A 13,024-nucleotide genomic window follows, 5' to 3' on the forward strand; every position below is an offset into this window, starting at 1 on the left:
CTCACCCACGGGAGACGGGCAGAGAGGGTGCTGTGTGGATATGGCTATGTCCACTGACCCACGGCAGACGGGCAGGCAGGGCGCAGTGTGGATCTGGCTGTGTCCACTCACCCACGGGAGACGGGCAGGCAGGGCGCAGTGCGGATCTGGCTGTGTCCACTCACCCACGGGAGACGGGCAGGCAGGGCGCAGTGCGGATCTGGCTGTGTCCCCTCACCCAGAGGAGACGGGCAGGCAAGGCGCAGTGTGGATCTGGCTGTGTCCACTCACCCACGGGAGACGGGCAGAAAGGGTGCTCTTTGGATATGGCTATGTCCACTGACCCACGGCAGATGGGCAGGCAGGGCGCAGTGCGGATCTGGCTGTGTCCACTCGCCCACGGGAGACGGGCAGGCAGGGCGCAGTGCGGATCTGGCTGTGTCCACTCGCCCACGGGAGACGGGCAGGCAGGGCGCAGTGCGGATCTGGCTGTGTCCACTCGCCCACGGGAGACGGGCAGGCAGGGCGCAGTGCGGATCTGGCTGTGTCCACTCGCCCACGGGAGACGGGCAGGCAGGGCGCAGTGCGGATCTGGCTGTGTCCACTCACTCACGGCAGGCGGTCAGGCAGGGCGCAGTGCGGATCTGGCTGTGTCCACTCACCCACGGCAGGCGGTCAGGCAGGGCGTAGTGCGGATCTGGCTGTGTCCACTCACCCACGGCAGGCGGTCAGGCAGGGCGTAGTGCGGATCTGGCTGTGTCCACTCACCCACGGGAGACGGGCAGGCAGGGCGCAGTGCGGATCTGGCTGTGTCCACTCACTCACGGCAGGCGGTCAGGCAGGGCGCAGTGCGGATCTGGCTGTGTCCACTCACCCACGGCAGGCGGTCAGGCAGGGCGTAGTGCGGATCTGGCTGTGTCCACTCACCCACGGCAGGCGGTCAGGCAGGGCGTAGTGCGGATCTGGCTGTGTCCACTCACCCACGGGAGACGGGCAGGCAGGGCGTAGTGCGAATCTGGCTGTGTCCGTTCACCTAGGGGAGACGGGCAGGCAATGCGCAGTGCGGATCTGGCTGTGTCCACTCACCCACGGCAGGCGGTCAGGCAGGGCGCAGTGCGGATCTGGCTGTGTCCACTCACCCACGGCAGACAGTCAGGCAGGGCGCAGTGCGGATCTGGCTGTGTCCACTCGCCCACATCGGACGGGCAGGCAGGGCGCAGTGCGGATCTGGCTCTGTCCACTCTCCCACGGCAGATGGTCAGGCAGGGCGCAGTGCGGATCTGGCTGTGTCCACTCACCCACGGCAGACGGGCAGGCAGGGCGCAGTGCGGATCTGGAGTGTCCACTCGCTTACGGGAGACGGGCAGGCAGGGCGCAGTGCGGATCTGGCTGTGTCCACTCATCCACGGGAGACGGGCAGGCAGGGCGCAGTGCGGATCTGGCTTTGTCCACTCACTGACGGGAGACGGGTATGCAAGGCGCAGTGCGGATCTGGCTGTGTCCACTCACCCACGGGGGACGGGCAGGCAGGGCGCAGTGCGGATCTGGCTGTGTCCACTCACCCACGGGAGACGGGCATGCAGGGCGCAGTGCGGATCTGGCTGTGTTTCCTCACCCACGGGAGACGGGCAGGCAAGGCGCAGTGTGGATCTGGCTGTGTCCACACACCCACGGGGGACGGGCAGAGAGGGTGCTGTGTGGATATGGCTATGTCCACTGACCCACGGCAGACGGTCAGGCAGGGCGCAGTGCGGATCTGGCTGTGTCCACTCACCAACGGCAGACGGTCAGACAAGGTGCAGTGCGGATCTGGCTGTGTCCACTCACCCACGGAAGACGGGCAGGCAGGGCGCAGTAAGGATCGGGCTGTGTCCACTCACCCACGGGAGACGGGCAGGCAGGGCACAGTGCGGATCTGGCTGTGTCCACTCACCCACGGCAGACGGGCAGGCAGGGCGCAGTGCGGATCTGGCTGTGTCCACTCACCCACGGCAGACGGGCAGGCAGGGCGCAGTGCGGATCTGGCTGTGTCCACTCGCCCACGGGAGACAGGCAGGCAGGGCGCAGTGCGGATCTGGCTGTGTCCACTCACCCACGGGAGACGGGCATGCAGGGCGCAGTGCGGATCTGGCTGTGTCCACTCACTGACGGGAGACGGGCATGCAAGGCGCAGTGCGGATCTCGCTGTGTCCACTCACCCACAGGGGACGGGCAGGCAGGGCGCAGTGCGGATCTGGCTGTGTCCACTCACCCACGGGACACGGGCAGGCAGGGCGTAGTGCAGATCTGGCTGTGTCCACTCACCCACGGGGGACGGGCAGGCAGGGCGCAGTGCGGATCTGGCTGTGTCCACTCACCCATGGGAGACGGGCAGGCAGGGCGCAGTGCGGATCTGGCTGTGTCCCCTCACCCACGGGAGACGGGCAGGCAAGGCGCAGTGTGGATCTGGCTGTGTCCACACACCCACGGGGGACGGGCAGAGAGGGTGCTGTGTGGATATGGCTATGTCCACTGACCCATGGCAGACGGTCAGGCAGGGCGCAGTGCGGATCTGGGTGTGTCCACTCACCAACGGCAGACGGTCATACAGGGTGCAGTGCGGATCTGGCTGTGTCCACTCACCCACGGGAGACGGGCAGGCAGGGCGCAGTTCGGATCTGGCTGTGTCCACTCACCCACGGGAGACGGGCAGGCAGGGCACAGTGCGGATCTGGCTGTGTCCACTCACCCACGGCAGACGGTCAGACAGGGTGCTGTGCGGATCTGGCTGTGTCCACTCACCCACGGCAGACGGGCAGGCAGGGCGCAGTGCGGATCTGGCTGTGTCCAATCACCCACGGCAGACGGGCAGGCAGGGCGCAGTGCGGATCTGGCTGTGTCCACTCGCCCACGGGAGACGGGCAGGCAGGGTGCAGTGCGGATCTGGCTGTGTCCACTCACCCACGGGAGACGGGCAGGCAGGGCGCAGTGCGGATCTGGCTGTGTCCACTCACTGACGGGAAACGGGCATGCAAGGCGCAGTGCGGATCTCGCTGTGTCCACTCACCCACAGGGGACGGGCAGGCAGGGCGCAGTGCGGATCTGGCTGTGTCCACTCACCCACGGGACACGGGCAGGCAGGGCGCAGTGCGGATCTGGCTGTGTCCCCTCACCCACGGGAGACGGGCAGGCAAGGCGCAGTGTGGATCTGGCTGTGTCCACACACCCACGGGGGACGGGCAGAGAGGGTGCTGTGTGGATATGGCTATGTCCACTGACCCACGGCAGACGGTCAGGCAGGGCGCAGTGCGGATCTGGCTGTGTCCACTCACCAACGGCAGACGGTCAGACAGGGTGCAGTGCGGATCCGGCTGTGTCCACTCACCCACGGGAGACGGGCAGGCAGGGCGCAGTAAGGATCGGGCTGTGTCCACTCACCCACGGGAGACGGGCAGGCAGGGCACAGTGCGGATCTGGCTGTGTCCACTCACCCATGGCAGACGGTCAGACAGGGTGCAGTGCGGATCTGGCTGTGTCCACTCACCCACGGCAGACGGGCAGGCAGGGCGCAGTGCGGTTCTGGCTGTGTCCACTCACCCACGGCACACGGGCAGGCAGGGCGCAGTGCGGATCTGGCTGTGTCCACTCGCCCACGGTAGACGGGCAGGCAGGGCGCAGTGCGGATCTGGCTGTGTCCACTCACCCACGGGAGACGGGCAGGCAGGGCGCAGTGCGGATCTGGCTGTGTCCACTCACTGACGGGAGACGGGCATGCAAGGCGCAGTGCGGATCTCGCTGTGTCCACTCACCCACAGGGGACGGGCAGGCAGGGCGCAGTGCGGATCTGGCTGTGTCCACTCACCCATGGGAGACGGGCAGGCAGGGCGCAGTGCGGATCTGGCTGTGTCCCCTCACCCACGGGAGACGGGCAGGCAAGGCGCAGTGTGGATCTGGCTGTGTCCACACACCCACGGGGGACGGGCAGAGAGGGTGCTGTGTGGATATGGCTATGTCCACTGACCCACGGCAGACGGTCAGGCAGGGCGCAGTGCGGATCTGGCTGTGTCCACTCACCAACGGCAGACGGTCAGACAGGGTGCAGTGCGGATCTGGCTGTGTCCACTCACCCACGGGAGACGGGCAGGCAGGGCGCAGTTCGGATCTGGCTGTGTCCACTCACCCACGGGAGACGGGCAGGCAGGGCACAGTGCGGATCTGGCTGTGTCCACTCACCCACGGCAGACGGTCAGACAGGGTGCAGTGCGGATCTGGCTGTGTACACTCACCCACGGCAGACGGGCAGGCAGGGCGCAGTGCGGATCTGGCTGTGTCCACTCACCCACGGCAGACGGGCAGGCAGGGCGCAGTGCGGATCTGGCTGTGTCCACTCGCCCACGGGAGACGGGCAGGCAGGGCGCAGTGCGGATCTGGCTGTGTCCACTCACCCACGGGAGACGGGCAGGCAGGGCGCAGTGCGGATCTGGCTGTGTCCACTCACTGACGGGAAACGGGCATGCAAGGCGCAGTGCGGATCTCGCTGTGTCCACTCACCCACAGGGGACGGGCAGGCCGGGTGCAGTGCAGATCTGGCTGTGTCCACTCACCCACGGGACACGGGCAGGCAGGGCGCAGTGCGGATCTGGCTGTGTCCCCTCACCCACGGGAGACGGGCAGGCAAGGCGCAGTGTGGAACTGGCTGTGTCCACACACCCACGGGAGACGGGCAGAGAGGGTGCTGTGTGGATATGGCTATGTCCACTGACCCACGGCAGACGGTCATGCAGGGCGCAGTGCGGATCTGGGTGTGTCCACTCACCAACGGCAGACGGTCAGACAGGGTGCAGTGCGGATCTGGCTGTGTCCACTCACCCACGGGAGACGGGCAGGCAGGGCGCAGTGCGGATTTGGCTGTGTCCACTCACCCACGGGAGACGGGCAGGCAGGGCACAGTGCGGATCTGGCTGTGTCCACTCACCCACGGAAGACGGTCAGACAGGGTGCAGTGCGGATCTGGCTGTGTCCACTCACCCACGGAAGACGGGCAGGCAGGGCGCAGTGTGGATCTGGCTGTGTCCACACACCCACGGGAGACGGGCAGAGAGGGTGCTGTGTGGATATGGCTATGTCCACTGACCTACGGCAGACGGGCAGGCAGGGCGCAGTGCGGATCTGGCTGTGTCCACTCACCCACGGAAGACGGGCAGGCAGGGCGCAGTGTGGATCTGGCTGTGTCCACTCACCTACGGAAGACGGTCAGGCAGGGCGCAGTGCGGATCTGGCTGTGTCCACTCACCCACGGCATACGGGCAGGCAGGGCGCAGTGCGGATCTGGCTGTGTCCACTCGCCCACGGGAGACGGGCAGGCAGGGGGCAGTGTGGATCTGGCTGTGTCCACTCACCCACGGCAGACGGTCAGGCAGGGAGCAGTGCGGATCTGGCTGTGTCCTCTCGCCAACAGCAGACGGGCAGGCAAGGCGCAGTGCCGATCTGGCTGTGTCCACTCGCCCACGGAAGACGGGCAGGCAGGGCGCAGTGCAGATCTGGCTGTGTCCACTCACCCACGGGAGACGGGCAGGCAGGGCACAGTGCGGATCTGGCTGTGTCCACTCGCCCACGGGAGACGGGCAGGCAGGGCGCAGTGCGGATCTGGCTGTGTCCACTCACCCACGGCAGACGGTCAGGCAGGGCGCAGTGCGGATCTGGCTGTGTCCACTCACCCACGGCAGGCGGTCAGGTAGGGCGCAGTGCGGATCAGGCTGTGTCCACCCACCCACAGCAGGCGGTATGGCAGGGCGCAGTGCGGATCTGGCTGTGTCCACTCACCCACGGCAGACGGTCAGGCAGGGCGCAGTGCGGATCTGGCTGTGTCCACTCACCCACGGCAGACGGGCAGGCAGGGCGCAGTGTGGATCTGGCTGTGTCCACTCACCCACGGCAGACGGTCAGGCAGGGCGCAGTGCGGATCTGGCTGTGTCCACTCGCCCACGGTAGACGGGCAGGCAGGGCGCAGTGCGGATCTGGCTATGTCCACTCACCCACGGGAGATGGGCAGAGACGGTGCTGTGTGGATCTGGCCATGTCCACTCACCCACGGAAGACGGGCAGGCAGGGCGCAGTATGGATCTGGCTGTGTCCACTCACTCACGGCAGGCGGTCAGGCAGGGCGCAGTGCGGATCTGGCTGGGTCCACTCACCCACGGCAGGCGGTCAGGCAGGGCGTAGTGCGGATCTGGCTGTGTCCACTCACCCACGGGAGACGGGCAAGCAGGGCATAGTGCGAATCTGGCTGTGTCCGTTCACCCAGGGGAGACGGGCAGGCAATGCGCAGTGCGGATCTGGCTGTGTCCACTCACCCACGGCAGGCGGTCAGGCAGGGCGCAGTGCGGATCTGGCTGTGTCCACTCACCCACGGCAGACAGTTAGGCAGGGCGCAGTGCGGATCTGACTGTGTCCACTCGCCCACAGAGGACGGGCAGGCAGGGCGCAGTGCGGATCTGGCACTGTCCACTCCCCCACGGCAGATGGTGAGGCAGGGCGCAGTGCGAATCTGGCTGTGTCCACTCACCCACGGCAGACGGGCAGGCAGGGCGCAGTGCGGATCTGGCTGTGTCCACTCGCCCACGGGAGACGGGCAGGCAGGGCGCAGTGCGGATCTGGCTGTGTCCACTCACTCACGGCAGGCGGGCAGGCAGGGCGCAGTGCGGATCTGGCTGTGTCCACTCGCCCACGGGAGACGGGCAGGCAGGGCGCAGTGCGTATCTGGCTGTGTCCACTCACCCACGGCAGGCGGGCAGGCAGGGCGCAGTGCGGATCTGGCTGTGTCCACTCGCCCACGGGAGACGGGCAGAGAGGGTGCTGTGTGGATATGGCTATGTCCACTGACCCACGGGAGACGGGCAGGCAGGGCGCAGTGCGGATCTGGCTGTGTCCACTCACCCACGGCAGACGGGCAGGCAGGGCGCAGTGCGGATCTGGCTGTGTCCACTCGCCCACGGCAGACGGTCAGGCAGGGCGCAGTGCGGATCTGGCTGTGTCCACTCACCCACGGCAGACGGGCAGGCAGGGCGCAGTGCGGATCTGGCTGTGGCCACTCACCCACGGCAGACGGTCAGGCAGGGCGCAGTGCGGATCTGGCTGTGTCCACTCACCCACGGCAGACGGGCAGGCAGGGCGCAGTGTGGATCTGGCTGTGTCCACTCGCCAACGGGTGACGGGCAGGCAGGGCGCAGTGCGTATCTGGCTGTGTCCACTCACCCACGGCAGGCGGGCAGGCAGGGCGCAGTGCGGATCTGGCTGTGTCCACTCGCCCACGGGAGACGGGCAGGCAGGGCGCAGTGCGGATCTGGCTGTGTCCACTCACCCATGGGAGACGGGCAGGCAGGGCGCAGTGCGGATCTGGCTGTGGACACTCACCGACGGGAGACGGGCAGGTAGGGCGCAGTGCGGATCTGGCTGTGTCCACTCACCCACGGGGGACGGGCAGGCAGGGCGCAGTGCGCATCTGGCTGTGTCCAATCACCCACGGCAGATGGGCAGGCAGGGCGCAGTGCGGATCTGGCTGTGTCCACTCACTGACGGGAGACGGGCAGGCAAGGCGCAGTACGGATCTGGCTGTGTCCACTCACCCACGGCAGACGGGCAGGCAGGGCGCAGTGCGTATCTGGCTGTGTCCACTCACTGACGGGAGACGGGCAGGCAAGGCGCAGTTCGGATCTGGCTGTGTCCACTCACCCACGGGAGACGGGCAGGCAGGGCGCAGTGCGGATCTGGCTGTGTCCGCGCACCCACGGGAGACGGGCAGGCAGGGCGCAGTGCGGATCTGGCTGTGTCCCCTCACCCAGGGGAGACGGGCAGGCAAGGCGCAGTGTGGATCTGGCTGTGTCCACTAGCCACGGGAGATAGGCAGAATGTGTGCTGTGTGGATATGGCTATGTCCACTGACACACGGCAGACGGTCAGGCAGGGCGCAGTGCGGATCTGGCTGTGTCCACTCACCAACGGCAGACGGTCAGGCAGGGCGCAGTGCGGATCTGGCTGTGTCCACTCACCTACGGCAGACGGTCAGGCAGGGCGCAGTGCGGATCTGGCTGTGTCCACTCACCCACGGCAGACGTGCAGGCAGGGTGCAGTGCGGATCTGGCTGTGTCCACTCGCCCACGGTAGACGGGCAGGCAGGGCGCAGTGCGTATCTGGCTGTGTCCACTCGCCCACGGCAGGCGGTCAGGCAGGGCGCAGTGCGGATCTGGCTGTGTCCACTCACCCACGGCAGACTGTCAGGCAGGGCGCAGTGCGGATCTGGCTGTGTCCACTCGCCCAGGGGAGACGGGCCGGCAGGGCGCAGTGCATATCTGGCTGTGTCCACTGACCCACGGCAGGCGGTCAGGTAGGGCGTAGTGCGGATCTGGCTGTGTCCACTCACCCACGGCAGACGGTCAGGCAGGGTGCAGTGCGGATCTGGCTGTGTCCACTCACCCACGGCAGACGGGCAGGCAGGGCGCAGTGTGAATCTGCCTGTGTCCACTCACCCACGGCAGGCGGGCAGGCAGGGCGCAGTGCGGATCTGGCTGTGTACACTCGCCCACGGGAGACGGGCAGGCAGGGCGCAGTGCGGATCTGGCTGTGTCCACTCACTGACGGGAGACGGGCAGGCAAGGCGCAGTTCGGATCTGGCTGTGTCCACTCACCCACGGGAGACGGGCAGGCAGGGCGCAGTGCGGATCTGGCTGTGTCCGCTCACCCACGGGAGACGGGCAGGCAGGGCGCAGTGCGGATCTGGCTGTGTCCCCTCACCCAGGGGAGACGGGCAGGCAAGGCGCAGTGTGGATCTGGCTGTGTCCACTCACCCACGGGAGATGGGCAGAATGTGTGCTGTGTGGATATGGCTATGTCCACTGACACACGGCAGACGGTCAGGCAGGGCGCAGTGCGGATCTGGCTGTGTCCACTCACCAACGGCAGACGGTCAGGCAGGGCGCAGTGCGGATCTGGCTGTGTCCAATCACCCACGGCAGACGGGCAGGCAGGGCGCAGTGCGGATCTGGCTGTCTCCGCTCACCCACGGGAGACGGGCAGGCAGGGCGTAGTGCGGATCTGGCTGTGTCCCCTCACCCAGGGGAGACGGGCAGGCAAGGCGCAGTGTGGATCTGGCTGTGTCCACTCACCCACGGGAGATGGGCAGAATGTGTGCTGTGTGGATATGGCTATGTCCACTGACACACGGCAGACGGTCAGGCAGGGCGCAGTGCGGATCTGGCTGTGTCCACTCACCAACGGCAGACGGTCAGGCAGGGCGCAGTGCGGATCTGGCTGTGTCCACTCACCCACGGCAGACGGTCAGGCAGGGCGCAGTGCGGATCTGGCTGTGTCCACTCACCCACGGCAGACGGGCAGGCAGGGCGCAGTGCGGATCTGGCTGTGTCCACTCGCCACGGGAGACGGGCAGGCAGGGCGCAGTGCGTATCTGGCTGTGTCCACTCGCCCACGGCAGGCGGTCAGGCAGGGCGCAGTGCGGATCTGGCTGTGTCCACTCACCCACGGCAGACTGTCAGGCAGGGCGCAGTGCGGATCTGGCTGTGTCCACTCGCCCACGGGAGACGGGCCGGCAGGGCGCAGTGCATATCTGGCTGTGTCCACTGACCCTCGGCAGGCGGTCAGGTAGGGCGTAGTGCGGATCTGGCTGTGTCCACTCACCCACGGCAGACCTTCAGGCAGGGCGCAGTGCGGATCTGGCTGTGTCCACTCACCCACGGGAGACGGGCAGGCAGGGCGCAGTGCGGATCTGGCTGTGTCCCCTCACCCAGAGGAGACGGGCAGGCAAGGCGCAGTGTGGATCTGGCTGTGTCCACTCACCCACGGGAGACGGGCAGAAAGGGTGCTCTTTGGATATGGCTATGTCCACTGACCCACGGCAGATGGGCAGGCAGGGCGCAGTGCGGATCTGGCTGTGTCCACTCGCCCACGGGAGACGGGCAGGCAGGGCGCAGTGCGGATCTGGCTGTGTCCACTCGCCCACGGGAGACGGGCAGGCAGGGCGCAGTGCGGATCTGGCTGTGTCCACTCGCCCACGGGAGACGGGCAGGCAGGGCGCATTGCGGATCTGGCTGTGTCCACTCGCCCACGGGAGACGGGCAGGCAGGGCGCAGTGCGGATCTGGCTGTGTCCACTCGCCCACGGGAGACGGGCAGGCAGGGCGCAGTGCGGATCTGGCTGTGTCCACTCACCCACGGGAGACGGGCAGGCATGGCGCAATGCGGATCCGGCTGTGTCCACTCACCCACGGGAGATGGGCAGAGACGATGCTGTGTGGATCTGGCTATGTCCACTGACCCACGGCAGACGGGCAGGCAGGGCGCAGTACGGATCTGGCTGTGTCCACTCACCCACGGCAGGCGGACAGGCAGGGCGCAGTGCGGATCTGGCTGTGTCCACTCACCCACGGCAGGTGGTCAGGCAGGGCGTAGTGCGGATCTGGCTGTGTACACTCACCCACGGCAGACGGGCAGGCAGGGCGCAGTGTGGATCTGGCTGTGTCCACTCACCCACGGCAGACGGTCAGGCAGGGCGCAGTGCGGATCTGGCTGTGTCCACTCACTGACGGGAGACGGGCAGGCAAGGCGCAGTGCGGATCTGGCTGTGTCCACTCACCAACGGGAGACGGGCAGGCAGGGCGCAGTGTGGATCTGGCTGTGTCCACTCACCCACGGGAGACGGGCAGGCAGGGCGCAGTGCGGATCTGGCTGTGTCCACTCACTGACGGGAGACGGGCATGCAAGGCGCAGTGCGGATCTGGCTGTGTCCACTCACCCACGGGAGACGGGCAGGCAGGGCGCAGTGCGGATCTAGCTGTGTCCACTCACCAACGGGAGACGGGCAGGCAGGGCGCAGTGCGGATCTGGCTGTGTCCCCTCACCCAGGGGAGACGGGCAGGCAAGGCGCAGTGTGGATCTGGCTGTGTCCACTCGCCCACGGGAGACGGGTAGGCAGGGCGCAGTGCGGATCTGGCTGTGACCTCTCGCCCACGGCAGACCGGCAGGCAGGGCGCAGTGCGGATCTGGCTGTGTCCACTCACCCACGGCAGACGGTCAGGCAGGGCGCAGTGCGGATCTGGCTGTGTCCACTCGCCCACGGCAGATGGGCAGGCAGGGCGCAGTGCGGATCTGGCTGTGTACACTCACCTACGGGAGACGGGCAGGCAGGGCGTAGTGCGGATCCGGCTGTGGCCACTCACCCACGGGAGACGGGCAGGCAGGGCGCAGTGCGGATCCGGCTGTGTCCACTCACCCACGGCAGACGGTCAGGCAGGGCGCAGTGCGGATCTGGCTGTGTCCACTCACCCACGGCAGGCGGTCAGGCAGGGTGCTGTGCGGATCTGGCTATGTCCACGCACCCACAGCAGGCAGTCAGCCAGGGCGCAGTGCGGATCTGGCCGTGTCCACTCACCGACGGCAGACGGTCAGGCAGGGTGCAGTACGGATCTGGCTGTGTCCACTCACTTACGGCAGACGGGCAGGCAGGGCGCAGTGTGGATTTGGCTGTGTCCACTCACCCACGGCAGACGGTCAGGCAGTGCGCAGTGCGGATCTGGCTGTGTCCACTCACCCACGGGAGACGGGCAGGCAGGGCGCAGTGCGGTTCTGGCTGTGTCCACTCACCCACGGGAGACGGGTAGTCAAGGCGCAGTGCGGATCTGGCTGTGTCCACTCACCCACTGGAGACGGGCAGAGAGGGTCTGTGTGGATCTGGCTATGTCCACTGACCCACGGCAGATTGGCAGGCAGGGCGCAGTACGGATCTGGCTGTGTCCACTCACCCACGGCAGGCGGTCAGGCAGGGTGCAGTGCGGATCTGGCTGTGTCCACTCACCCACGGGAGACGGGCAGGCAGGGCGCAGTGCGGATCTGGCTGTGTCCACTCACCCACGGGAGACGGGCATGCAGGGCGCAGTGCGGATCTGGCTGTGTCCACTCACCCACGGGAGACGGGTAGGAAGGGCGCAGTGCGGATCTGGCTGTGTCCACTCACCCACGGGAGACGGGCAGGCAGGGCGCAGGGCGGATCTGGCTGTGTCCACTAACCCACGGGAGATGGGCAGAGACGGTGCTGTGTGGATCTGGCTATGTCCACTGACCCACGGCAGACGGGCAGGCAGGGCGCAGTACGGATCTGGCTGTGTCCACTCACCAACGGCAGGCGGTCAGGCAGGGCGCAGTACGGATCTGGCTGTGTCCACTCACCCACGGGAGACGGGCAGGCAGGGCGCAGTGCGGATCTGGCTGTGTCCACTCTCCCACGGGAGACGGGCAGGCAGGGCGCAGTGCGATTTTGGCTGTGTCCACTCACCCACAGGAGATGGGCAGGCAGGTCGCAGTGCGGATCTGGCTGTGTCCACTCACCCACGGGAGACGGGCAGGCAGGGTGCAGTGCGGATTTGGCTGTGTCCACTCACCCACGGGAGACGGGCAGGCAGGGCGCAGTGCGGATCTGGCTGTGTCCACTCGCCCACGGGAGACGGGCAGGCAGGGCGCAGTGCGGATCTGGCTGTGTCCACTCACCCACGGGAGACGGGGAGGCAGGGCGCAGTGCGGATCTGGCTGTGTCCACTCACCAACGGGAGACGGGCAGGCAGGGCGCAGTGCGGATCCGGCTGTGTCCACTCACCCACGGGAGATGGGCAGAGACGATGCTGTGTGGATCTGGCTATGTCCACTGACCCACGGAAGACGGGCAGGCAGGGCGCAGTACGGATCTGGCTGTGTCCACTCACTCACGGCAGGCGGTCAGGCAGGGCGCAGTGCGGATCTGGCTGGGTCCACTCACCCACGGCAGGCGGTCAGGCAGGGCGTAGTGCGGATCTGGCTGTGTCCACTCACCCACGGGAGACGGGCAGGCAGGGCGTAGTGCGAATCTGGCTGTGTCCGTTCACCCAGGGGAGACGGGCAGGCAATGCGCAGTGCGGATCTGCCTGTGTCCACTCACCCACGGCAGGCGGTCAGGCAGTGCGCAGTGCGGATCTGGCTGTGTCCACTCACCCACGGCAGACAGTCAGGCAGGGCGCAGTGCGGATCTG

This window comes from Microcebus murinus, chromosome 22, assembly GCF_040939455.1.
Source record: "Microcebus murinus isolate Inina chromosome 22, M.murinus_Inina_mat1.0, whole genome shotgun sequence".
Classification (NCBI taxonomy): domain Eukaryota; kingdom Metazoa; phylum Chordata; class Mammalia; order Primates; family Cheirogaleidae; genus Microcebus; species Microcebus murinus.